General features: G+C 36.2%; 1 protein-coding gene across 3 annotated transcripts in view; it reads left to right on the plus strand.

Moving 5' to 3' along the window:
• Positions 1 to 12,340, plus strand: part of LOC132985078 (alpha-N-acetylgalactosaminidase-like) — a 423,896-nt gene that overhangs the window by 285,326 nt on the left and 126,230 nt on the right. The gene's annotated exons all lie outside the window — the stretch shown is intronic.

The following is a 12,340-nucleotide window of genomic DNA, read 5'->3' on the forward strand; positions in this document are numbered from 1 at the left end:
CATCAGTTGGGGTTAAATAACTTGTTGCCAGCTGAAAGATAATCGCCCATGCAGTTATTATCCAATGGGAGGCTCTTACCTATTTGCTTACTTAAATCCAGGTGGCAACTTTTTTTTTGGACAGGCAGTGTAAGTTCTCTAAAAAAAAAAGCAGAAGTGTGTTACAAACAGCCAAGGGGTGGAGCAAGAAGAACCAAATGCAAGTTTTCAGGCAAATTGTGTGGGGGAAGTTCCTTACCAAGTTTAAAAAGACATCAGAAATTTGAATTACACTTGTATTATTGTTACCACCTTTGGGTGAAATCTCAAAACAACTGATTACATACTCCAGCCACCACAGGAACACATTTCCATAAATGAAAAATCCAGCTGGTCTCATGACTCCCATAACCATCGGATTACATGAGTAGCAATTTTACCCACTGAGCAATAGAAGGCAATGTAACTTCAACCAATGCCACAATATGAGGCAATGCCATCACTTAGGGAACTAACTAAAGATTTCAAAATGTTGAAGTATATACGAAATATAGAGTAGTGAACTTCTTTTGTGAACTGTTTTCTCGAGAATTGAACCCTGTATCGAACTTTAGCAACCGTGCTACAGTGAAAATGGGGATGTAGCGTGCACTTTCACTATGAGGCAATGACATCACATTGGGAAAACTCTTGTTTTTGCACTTTAAAGGCTTCAAACTTTTAAAATATTGATCATAAAATTCTGAAAAGGTCAAACAATATTCTGATAGTCTCATGAAGACTGCTGACAAATTTGGTGAAGTTTGATCAAATATTTAGCAAAATAAAAAATAGTAGCCTACTGATTACAGTAAAACGTTTACTCTCTTTACAGGCACACCGTTTAACGGATCTTAACAAAATTGGACATGTAGGATGTGGAGTATCTAACCAATGTCTGTACCATTTTTGTGTGATTTTTGTAAAGGCTTGATGAGTTACAATAGTTAATTGATTATGCATATTTTGAAAAATATAGAGGGATCAACTTCTGAATGAACCATAGGTTACAGCACGGCAAACGATCAGTATCATCCAAGGAACACGCTGTGCAAATAATATTTTCCTATGGCTAACTGTTAGCAAGTTATTAGCATTGAAAGCAAAAGGCTCAATATCTCACCACATGGTTGCGCTATAAGTTTAATCTTTTAGTATGTTAAGCCTTTTAATATTAGGAACAATATTCAAAAGTTTGACTATTTTGATACTTCTAGTTTTTGAGTTATCAGCTTTCCACAACTGCTCCCATAGGATTCCACTGTATTTTTATATATTTAAAATATTCTTATAAAATAACTGTAACATTTTAGCATCAAGAACAGTAACAGCGGACATCTCCTGATCCAGTCATATTAGCACTCACACTAATAAGATAACAAGTGTGAGAGCAGTTGCTAGTTCTCACCGATTCTGACACTAGAGCTGCCAGCTGTCACACTAATATAAGTATCAAAAACATAAAACTCAATAAACCTTTACATGAGATAAGATATTTTTATTGTCTCTGTACATATTGCTGTAGTCAGGAGAATTTGTGAGAACTGTCTACTTGCTTTCTGGTGTAGAGCCCACAGCTTACTCTTGGCTTTACATGTCATGTTTTGAACAAAGGTCTACTTATTCTCAGGCTGAGAGTGGTGTGTGTGTGTGTGTGTGTGTGTGTGTGTGTGTGTGTGTGTAAGATTTGAATGTTGTATGATTATACTGTTTAATATGTCATGTTATGTTTATTCAAAGACAGGCTGCAGAAGTTGTATTAAAAGCAATATATATAAAGATACATTTTTTTACAGGAAGTATGAAGGCAAATGTTATTAACATCATTTATTGTACTTTGATTGTCTATGTGCACCAACTCAGGTATTGGAAACTGAAACAAGTTGTGGCTTTACTGGTGCAAATTTAAGTAGATACAAACACAGTCACACATACACAGTCACAAACATATATATCAGGATATATATATATATCATATTCACACATGTTCTGTAAACCTTTTTTTTCTTGTTATCTGCAAAAGATCCTCCATCATGAGACTTCAGTAGGTATTTAACTGCTGATTTAATATCATTATTTTAACATTGATCATGATCTGAATTAGAAAAATCTTGAAATCATAACAGCTGGGAGTAAACAGATTCTGTCACATATCAACAATTTGGTTGGCTGTGGCTCAGTGGTAGAGTTGGTTGTCTCGCAATCAGAAGGTTGTTGATTTGATCCCTGCTCCACATGTTGAAGTGACCTTTGGTAAGACACTGAACCCCTATGGGTGTATGTGGTATGTAGTGTAAAACCATTTGGAGTGGTCAGAAGACCAAAATATTTACACATTATCTTGATAAGCACCTCCTGCGACACCTATACATCATCAAGCCACAGTTGCCCCTCATTTTCAAATTGTATCATTAGCCTACAGTGATAAATGCTAATGCTTTCCTGAAAGAAATGCAGACCAATTAGAGCCTATTACCCTCGTACATCACACCTTTTTGGTGCTCTTGTAAATGTCCTTATACTATAGGTGGGAAAACACCCTTAAAAATAGACATTTTGAAGATTAATTTAAAAAATACCACAAACATCACAGCATATTTCATAGGAAGCTAATTGAGCTCATAGGAGATAATGATTATCTTCTCATAAAAGAAACAGAAGATGAAATAACATAACTGACATGATAAAAAAAGCCACATTTAAAAAGCAACATGATTGGCTAACGATGAGGGAGAGATGAAGTACTCTTGGACAGATATGACCATGTGATGAGAGATGATACTTTACTTCTTTTCTTACCTCAAATCATTTAGTTAACTTTATCTGTGAACTAATTTGCACACTGTTATCGTTGTCTGCTCTTAACTTATTGTGTGTAAACTGTTTCTTAATCATGTTATATGTATTATGACGTGTGCTGCTGTCCTCTTGGCCTGGTCACCCTTGTGAAAGAGATCTTGATCTCAATGAGTTAATTACCTGGTTTACATCACGTATACTAAACCAATGTGGTGTGTGGGCGGATGCATTGTTGTGTGAAATGAAACAGAATAACCTGATGATCTTTAGGTCTAGAGATCAGAATGTGTTACTGATCGGAGCAAGTACTTGCCAATTAATGATTTAAGACAGTTATATATAATACAGGATATTGCTTATAAAGATTTAATGGACAAAGACATCTTACCTGAAAAAAACAAACTCATGAAGATGGATGGATATCCTCTGTTTTTCCCTGGCTGAGATAATAAACCAACATCTATCATCATGACCATAAGGTAAAGTAATATCTCATGCTCTGACAATCTTTATGACAGAAAGATTGTTTGGGATTGAGGAATAACAATGTCTTACTCTTTACTTGGTAACAGATGTTACATCAGGTGTCATCTGCATATAATAGATGCCTTATTTGACTTGTGCTTTAAATTTCATGTATTTCTTCTGGTAACAAATATTGAGTTATGCGATTCTGCATATAACCTGAGCCCGGTTAGTGTTCAAGTTTGAAGAGTGTGGTTTTAACGGAAGTACGGAAGGAAAAGGGTATTTTGACTTTCTTTACGAAGAGGAAGAAGGGGAAGAAGAAGCAAAGATGGCGAATGACTCGACAGACCAAGTAAGCTTAAACATTTTGAATCGAACATAGCTGTTAAAAATTTTCAAAGAACATGAATCATGAATCATCTGCAGTTTGAGAAGTTTGTATTTGGATGTGGACTGATTTGGAGAATTAATTCAATCACAATCACACCTTTTTTTTTAGCAGTGTTAGCATAGCTTGTTAGGATTTCAACTTCACTTAGTCCGTTTTCTACGAAAGTGGTAAAATTTGGTAAAGTGGCAGGAAACTCCACAGATGGAGGTTGGTGCTCTCAGAGAATATATATATACCGACTTTTCAAGCAGTTTCAAAGTCAGTCGGAATAAAATCATGAGAGCCTTCCTGGAATTAAGGTGTGTCCCGGGATCTCAGTCGTTTGGTGTCGTTTAAATTTGCCGTACGTTTTCGGTGTGCTCCAGTACTTTTTTTGGATTCTGCCAGTGTCAAGCAGTCCTCTGGTAAAATCTGGTACCAGAATGGTAAACCATCATTTATAAACAGTAGAATTGACAGTTAATTTACTTTAGTAAATGGTAATTTCATGCTAACAAACCATGAAATTATATTAAATAACGTTTAACATTTATTAGTAATGCTTTGTGTCAGATAAAATCATATGTATATACATGCATATAATGATGTATCATGGCTGATAATACACAGAAACAATCACATTCTGATAACATGTGTCAACAGTTTGTTGTAGCAAAAGTTTTGTGTTTTGACTTTATTATTTATTTGTTAATGATTACCAAATAAAAGCTTAAATACATTTCAAAACGTCTTTGAACAAAGTACCAGAATGTATTCATAATAACCACCCTAACAATGTTTACAGATGATTTACAGACCAAATATGAACTAGCTTATTGAATCATATTTGAAGATGCTTTACAAAGTAGTTATCAACCATATAACAAAGTATCAAACTCTGTGGTTGCCGTCAAAATGATGGTTTACAAACTAATCATGAACCTCAAAGTGTTTCAAAAATATCTGGTCCATCTATTAATGATGTGTCTGAAGATGTTTTACAAACTGTTTCATTATGTTTTAAAATAATTTGGTAATCATTAACTAATACATAATAAAGTAAAAAAAAAAAAAAAACTGTTTACTCATAATCAGAATGTTATCGTATTATTGGCTATGATACATTACATAACTTCTTTAACTTGTGGTTTTATTTGACAGAAACTAATGTCAAAACTACACAAATTATTTGCTAATATTAGTGAATATTATTTATTATAATTTCATTGTTTGTTAAAACTATAACGCAAATATAACGTACATAAAGTAAATTAACCGTCAATTTACAGTTTATAAATAATGTTTATCATGAAGTGTGACCAATTATTTTTTATCTTCACAATATATTTTTGTTCTTTATTGCAGTTTTCTAAAGAGTGTGTGGATGATGAGGAAAGACTTTCTGGAGTAATCGTCTATGATGACCTAACATTTCCAATTTCTCCTCCACAAGTAAGATTTTTTTTAGAATTTAGCAGTTAGTGCTACGTCAAAATCTATTTGAATGCACGGTCTTGCTTGACACATTTTTTTGCGTGTCCAGTATTGTGTTTTTTATTCCTTTTTGCATTGTTAGGATGTGATGGAGCGGCCTGCCTCTGATGAAGAACAGATTCATTACAGGTCAGACTACAACAGTAACATTTAAAGATCAACAGTTCAAAAACTCAAAACTCTCAACGAAAAAGAAAGATCAAACTTAACACAAGAATATTGTTTAGAACAAATAAAATCAAAGTAAGGGGTTTGAATAGGCTACAATGAAACAGATAAAACAGTTCGTCATGCAATTTGTGGACCTCTTTTAGTAACTTTTTTTTATCATTATGTATTTCATCTTTTTATCTTTGTGCCACTCTCATTCTTCAGCTCTGTGCGACCTTTCCAATCTTCTTATGATGGGGAGGATGTTACTGCTGTGGATGTGGATCTTCTAGAAACTGACAGTTCTCCATCTGCTAGGTAAAAACAGGATCCTCCTTGAGTCACAAATCACAGGAAGCTAATAACTCTTGAATTGTGCTGCTTGTCCTGTGAGAAAGTTGTGTTTGGTTATGAAACAATACAGATTCCTCTATATGACCTAAAGCAACTACACTGTCAGGAATAATAAGACTATTTATTTTTACTTTTAAAACCTATAAGCAATGCCACGGTAGGGATATTGCCACCTTCATTAACATTTCCCTGACTTAGATCCTCATTGTGACTGATACATTTGATAATCAAAATGAAGCAGGAAGAGATTTTTGGTCTGAAAACACTTACTAAGGTACAGTTCCAGATCTGCAAAGAGATTAGAGGTGTCACTTTGTTAACGGGCTTGCAAAACATTCCAAACTGAAAGTTCCTCACAGGAACTCTTAGCAAATTCTGGCTTTTGTATCTGCTGTGCTATCAAGATAGAGTCACAACAATTTGGCTGATTATAGTTATAATAGTTGATCCATAGTGGGGACAGGAAATATGGGGAGGGAGAGTGGGGCTTTGTAGCCTCTGTATATGGGGCACCTACCAAGTGAGTTAAACCAGTGCCTTTTCATAGTGTTTAAGATTTCACAAGGCTTCAAATAACTGCATATAATGATTGTAATCCCTGTGTTAATACATTCAGTGATATTTATTAATTTGAAACTTCTGCTGTTTCCCAACAGTCTTGGAGAGGAGAGTGAGGACGATGGTCTAGAGGATGTCCTGACGAATAGCAACTTCATCCTTTGGGGTTTTTTGCGAGTCTGGTTTTTCATATCAAGGCTGGCATGGTGGCGCAGTGGTTAGCATTGTTTCCTGAAAGTGTTCTGGTTCAAGTCTGTGTCCTGTCTGTGTGGAGTTTGTATGTTTTCCCTCCTGGTACTCTGGTTTCCTTCAACACTCCAAAGAAATGCTGGTTAGGATTAACATTAATTCATCATGCTCATTATTTAAGCAGCTTTTCCAGTCCTGTTCCCAGTTCAAGTCTTGGTGCTAATTTATAATCTATAATCATCTGCTTAGTGCAACTATTACTACATATTAATTTACCGCTTTTCACTACTTCACTACTTCTTACTACTTTTATCAAACTCTTCAATAATGAATTTGATGTTAGATATTTGTTTGAATTGTTGTCATTATAATTATAATACATTTTGAGTTGTAGCTAAAGGAGAGGAAACTTGACATTAACAATGTAAACTCTGACCATTTTGACCACTTCAGTCCAAATGGTGTAACAATATCCCCCTCAGGCTTTGTGAGAATATAAATTAAAGTCCTATTCAACCAATTAATTAATATCTTCAAACTTCATTTTAAACTGGTTTATAGCATTTGTATTGTTGTACATGTATTTTAATGTATCCTCATATCGTGTTATGGGGTTTTATGTAACTGAATGTTACACATCTGTTTGTTTACACAAAGGCCCAACTGGGGACACGAGTTGGAAATTAGCAATAGCTATATACTCTTTATGCAGCACATCAGTTTCATGATTTGTATTGAAATTATGTTAAATTGCATTGTCCCTATTAAATAAATAAATTCAATTCAATGTAACTCTGTGGAATTATTCATCTCTATAAGCTCAAGAAAAATAACATCAGATGTGGTATGGTGAAAAAGACATGTATTTAAATGGCTTCATTAGGTGCATAACTCAATCAGACTTTGGCCACAGTTGATGTCACAAAGGGAAGTAACCCCTCCACCAGGTGGCTGACACACCCACCGCTAGGTGTTTGTTCTGCCCTCTGTGTCTCCTTCCCACCGTAAACAATAGACATGGAGCGAGATGGCCCAAGCCATTCAAGCCCTTCCAGAGAGGGATGTGGTCACAGCTCATTTGAATTTAAAGCTACAGACACAGAAACAGCGTGTTCTGAGCAGGGATGAAATAGAGGGGTTTATAGGCATGATCAAATACAGGATCAGAGTGGATTTTTGCAAGAAACTTCACAGACATGTTTTGGGGAGCTCTGAGACTTATTAAATCTTGTTGAAAATGAGAATAATGTGTGACCTCTAAATCTAATTTATAAATGCTTTAAAGGTCCCATATTATGCTTTTTCTGGTTTTATATGCTCTTTAGTGTGTTTTCCAAGTGTCCTGTGCATGTTTAGGCACATCTATTTGCAAAAATTCTCCTACGTCCTCCTGTTAGCTGTAGCATTAGCTGCATGTAACGCTCGGTTCTAGCCCCCCTCGATAAAAATTTGTCAGTCCAACGTCATTGTCAGTGTGAGATCACTGATCTAAGCCCATTGGCTCGTTGTGGCAAGTCCTGCAGCTCATGTTGCACGCCCGTTAACTTCTGTAGCACAGTAGTGCAAAGGTGCTAATGTTTATGCTCCCCTCAGATGGAGCCAGTGGCTGCATTCCCAATATGGTAAAAGAGGCGGGACATTTCCGAGAACCGTGCTGAGCAACTGACCAATAACGACAGAGCGGATCGGCAGACCAATCAGAGCAGACTTGGCCCACGTAGGGCTCTGCAGTGGGGGCTCAGCAGAGCGTAGCTGACGGACTCAGAGCGGAGAGGGAGCAAGGAGGAGCAGTACATGAAAACAGACACTTTTTTCAGACTTTAGCTATTGTGAACGTACAAAAGTAGGTACATAGATTAAATATATGAACCCCAAAAAGGGCATAATATGGGCTCTTTAATAGCCTTAACTAGTCCTCACTTAAGATGAGCTACAAAATACTTAACAAAACATCAACAAAGTCCTACATTCCCATCTATCTATCTATCTATCTATCTATCTGTCCATCCATCCATCCACCCATCTATCAATATTAGTAAGTTCTTTCTAACTACATCAATTAATCATGAATTGCAGTCTGAACAAGTTTTTTTTATAGAGCATCGAGTAACACTCACTAACCCATCAACTTTTCTTCTCACCCCTGCTGTCAAAGGATATGTTTGTGTTGTATTTAGAGTGCAGGATCAATGACGTGATATGCCTATGTCAAGGGTTTGCTTTGTCAAAACAAGGAGCAATGCATCTGTGACGGCTCACTGGCCTGTAAAGCTGTGCCCTCTTTTTTGCGTTGCAGGTACATGTAATCGGTAGGTGTGGCTGCTCAATCAACCTCACTGAGAGCTCCTGGGCCCAATGCTCACAGTCATTATAAAAGCTGTGTCCTCAGTCTGCTCAGGGAGACTTTCTGCATGCAGCTTTTTTTTTTACTTCGTCTTCCTTTTTCATCCAACTCATGCACAATACACTTTTAACCTACCCACTCACTTACACTACTGATACCGACATCCAATCCTCATCTCTTTTTGCAATTTTATTTATGTTTCTTGTATCAGTGTGTGTTTTGGTGTCTCTCCCTTTATTTTCTGGTCATGACACATCACAGTGACAATACACAAACTACCTAAATGGATATTTAATAACTGCACTTCAACCAACAACCATCTTAATTGAAACATGTTTTACAGTCTCTACACTGCAAAACCTTTGTTTCTTGATAAAGACACACAAACTTTAGCCTTTGTCATAAGTGTCTTGGCCAAAGAAACATCGGAAATGTTGCTGTATGCAACTCTCTTCCGATTGAGAGATGATGACTCTACCAACTGACTGAGCTGCCACATAAACAGGAGAGATGAGATGCCTGCCTGGGGTTGGGGTGTTCCTGATCAACAAGTGGATCCAAAATATGTACTGCCCACAACAATTTTGTTCAATAGTTCAATAGTTTTTTACAGCAAACATGAGTCAATAGCGTTCAGAGAATAGAGAAGTAAGTAATGGAGCTTCCTTATATGTAACAGGTATTTGTAAAGGCAAAGTTGTTAGCTCATCTTTAGAGGACTGGTCTTCAGCTATGATACACACTTCAATTCACAAGGATCAGTCTGTTTTTCCTCTCAGACATGGTTAACTTAAGGGAACAAAAAATGGAAAATTGGAATATCTCCAGTTCTTTTGAACCACTTCAAAGAAAAATCTGTATTTTACGTTGTTTTTAACCCTGTTTGGTGGAGCCAACAAGGTGCCACAATGGTACAAGAAATACTTTTTTGTTCCTGTTTTGAAACAACCTGTTTTGAGGTATTTCTGCTTAACATGAGGTAAGTACTTGATTTTTCTAATTTTACCTAAACAAAGATTACTTTGATTTAGATATGTGACCTAACATTCATTTATTGATTTGATTCCCCAATTGCCACTTCTCAACCACATAACAATACACCTCCTTGGATCCACACGTAATCATGAAATTCCGATTATGCTATTAAAAACCCAAGGCAAAAAGAATGAATAATAAATATGAATAACGAAAAATGTAATATTATAACCAAGAAGACCCTAGAATTGTTCTCAGTCGACATCACAGAACCTAATCAAAGTCATACTGGTTCTACTTAAAACACTGTGTACATTGACTAAACAGTGAAATAAAAGAACGCCCATCAGGTTCTCCATATATCTGTATTATGTAGCAAATAATGCATCAATGTTACTCTCTGTGATATTGTTGACATCTCAGAAAGTGTCACTTATTACCTCAAACAAGCTTTTTCAGATGTTACCTGCCTCAGACATGTAAAACACTCAGGGACTTTCCGTCAAAAAAGATGAATATCTTATAATTAAATAATTTGTATAATTGTTAATATTAACAAAAAAAATGTTAAACTGGTATTTTTAACATACTTAACATTTACTTTACATTACATACTTTAAATTCTGTCTCAGAATTACAGCGTTCGTAATGACGACAACATACGTAATGACGGCAGCGTGCGTAATGACGGCAGCATCCACATGGTTATAGTCCTTGGCATCATGACGACTGTGAGTTACCGTGAGCAAAAAATGTTTTGGTTTTCTCTTAAATTGACCGGTTCTGAGAATGAAAAAAGTTAACTGAGAATGAAATAGTGACTGAGAATGAAATAGTGACTGAGAATGAAAAATAGTGAAGATTCATTGATTGATTGAAGTTTGTGATGTCGTTGTTCATCCGTGCTAAGTTTAGCTAAGCGTCTGCTTACTTATCCATACACATACACACACACACACACACACACACACGAACACACACACACTCACTCCTACAATCACAGGCACATGCACACTGCACATGTACACATGCCACTCCAAACGCTTACGGTTTCATACATGGCAACAGTTACCGGTACATTGGGGGCCTCCTGTTTTTCCGTTCATCCTCTATTTTTTGCTCATTAATGAGCTTAACTGAAAAAGGGACTAGTGATGCTGGTGGTTTTACTCCTGAAATGTTTACGTAGAAGTAGTGTTTTAGTCAAGACCACACTAATCGAGACCAAGACATACCAGAGACCAGGGTGCAACGATACAAAGACAAGACCAAGACATTTAGGGATCAAGACCGAGTCAAGATCATAAATATCAGTGAAAATCATCATCTTGTGTGTAGCGGGCGTCAATCCCTTACAGTATACTGTAACACAGGAAGGCTGCGGCCTAAACTGGGGGATAAAATAAACACATCTGGCTTTAGATGTTCTTTGATGTGTTTGTGAATGATATTGACAAACATTTGCTGTTCATATTTGTTAATTGTGTCTTTTATTGTTTAATAATGTATTTTTTGTATTTGTATGTTTGGCTGCTCGTTGTTTGTGGGAAGCTCTTTTAATTGTGCTGTTAATTGACACTCTTTAAAAAGAGTTTTTTAATCTCAACAAGTTTCTTTCCTGGTTAAATAAAATAAAATAATGAATGAATGGCAGTTATTTTTTTATTTTAGAAAGGGGCATTTGCTTCTAATCACAGTAATGACGTGATAAAATATCCCATCAATGGTGCTCTTGACCGGTCTTGATTTATAATCCAGAATCCTCCCAGTCTGATTCTGAGACAAGTAAAAATGCTTTTATTTCGGAGACAGAGATCTTCAAAAAGTGACTGATTTCAAGTACTACAACACTACGTAGAAGACTTGATGTGCTGTTGAAGACGGAACAGCAAAGTTACCAAGCAAGAACACGTCAAGAGTTTTGGATTAAAATATAGCAAGTTGTTATATACTGTATATATATTGTATTTCATTTTTCCTTTTATTTTTTATTTTTTATGATTTATCAGATTTCCATCAGTTCTTCAGGCAGTATCCAAGAGAGACCTGGTCTGATCAACTGGGTTCAAGAATGTCACCTTGAGATTGGCCATTCATTACAGGTGAGTTTTCTACCAGCCAATTAAAAGAACAGAATCAAAATGACATTAGCATACAGCAATCAGATTTTGTTTAAAATCATTGTTATGTAACATTCATTTTGTAATTTTTGTCTCTTGTACGGCCAGGATGCAAACAGGGGAACTGCTTGTGTTAAAGGGCATTTCACCACATCTGTCGTGTTGCCTGTAAGCCCACCAGGAGCCATCAGTGATGAAGACTCTGAGATGGAGGTGGATACAACAAGGTATTATTTTTTCATTATCACATAAGAAGAGTTTTGATGTAAAGCTTTGGTGGTGGTTTTTCTTTTAAACCCTCTGACTGCTGCCTGCTAAACTCTTAGTGCAGCAATACGTTATTTGCATGTAACTTAATCTATTTTATTTACGATGAATAATTTTTAGTGAACGTTGTATTCATTTCCCCTGTTTGTTAAGTGTGCTAAATGTAAATTATTGATTCTCCATGCAGTACTGCAGCATCCCAACCTGCCACTACGGAGGAGACCCCAATGGAGG

This window comes from Labrus mixtus, chromosome 12 (genome assembly GCF_963584025.1).
Source record: "Labrus mixtus chromosome 12, fLabMix1.1, whole genome shotgun sequence".
In the NCBI taxonomy this organism is placed as follows: domain Eukaryota; kingdom Metazoa; phylum Chordata; class Actinopteri; order Labriformes; family Labridae; genus Labrus; species Labrus mixtus.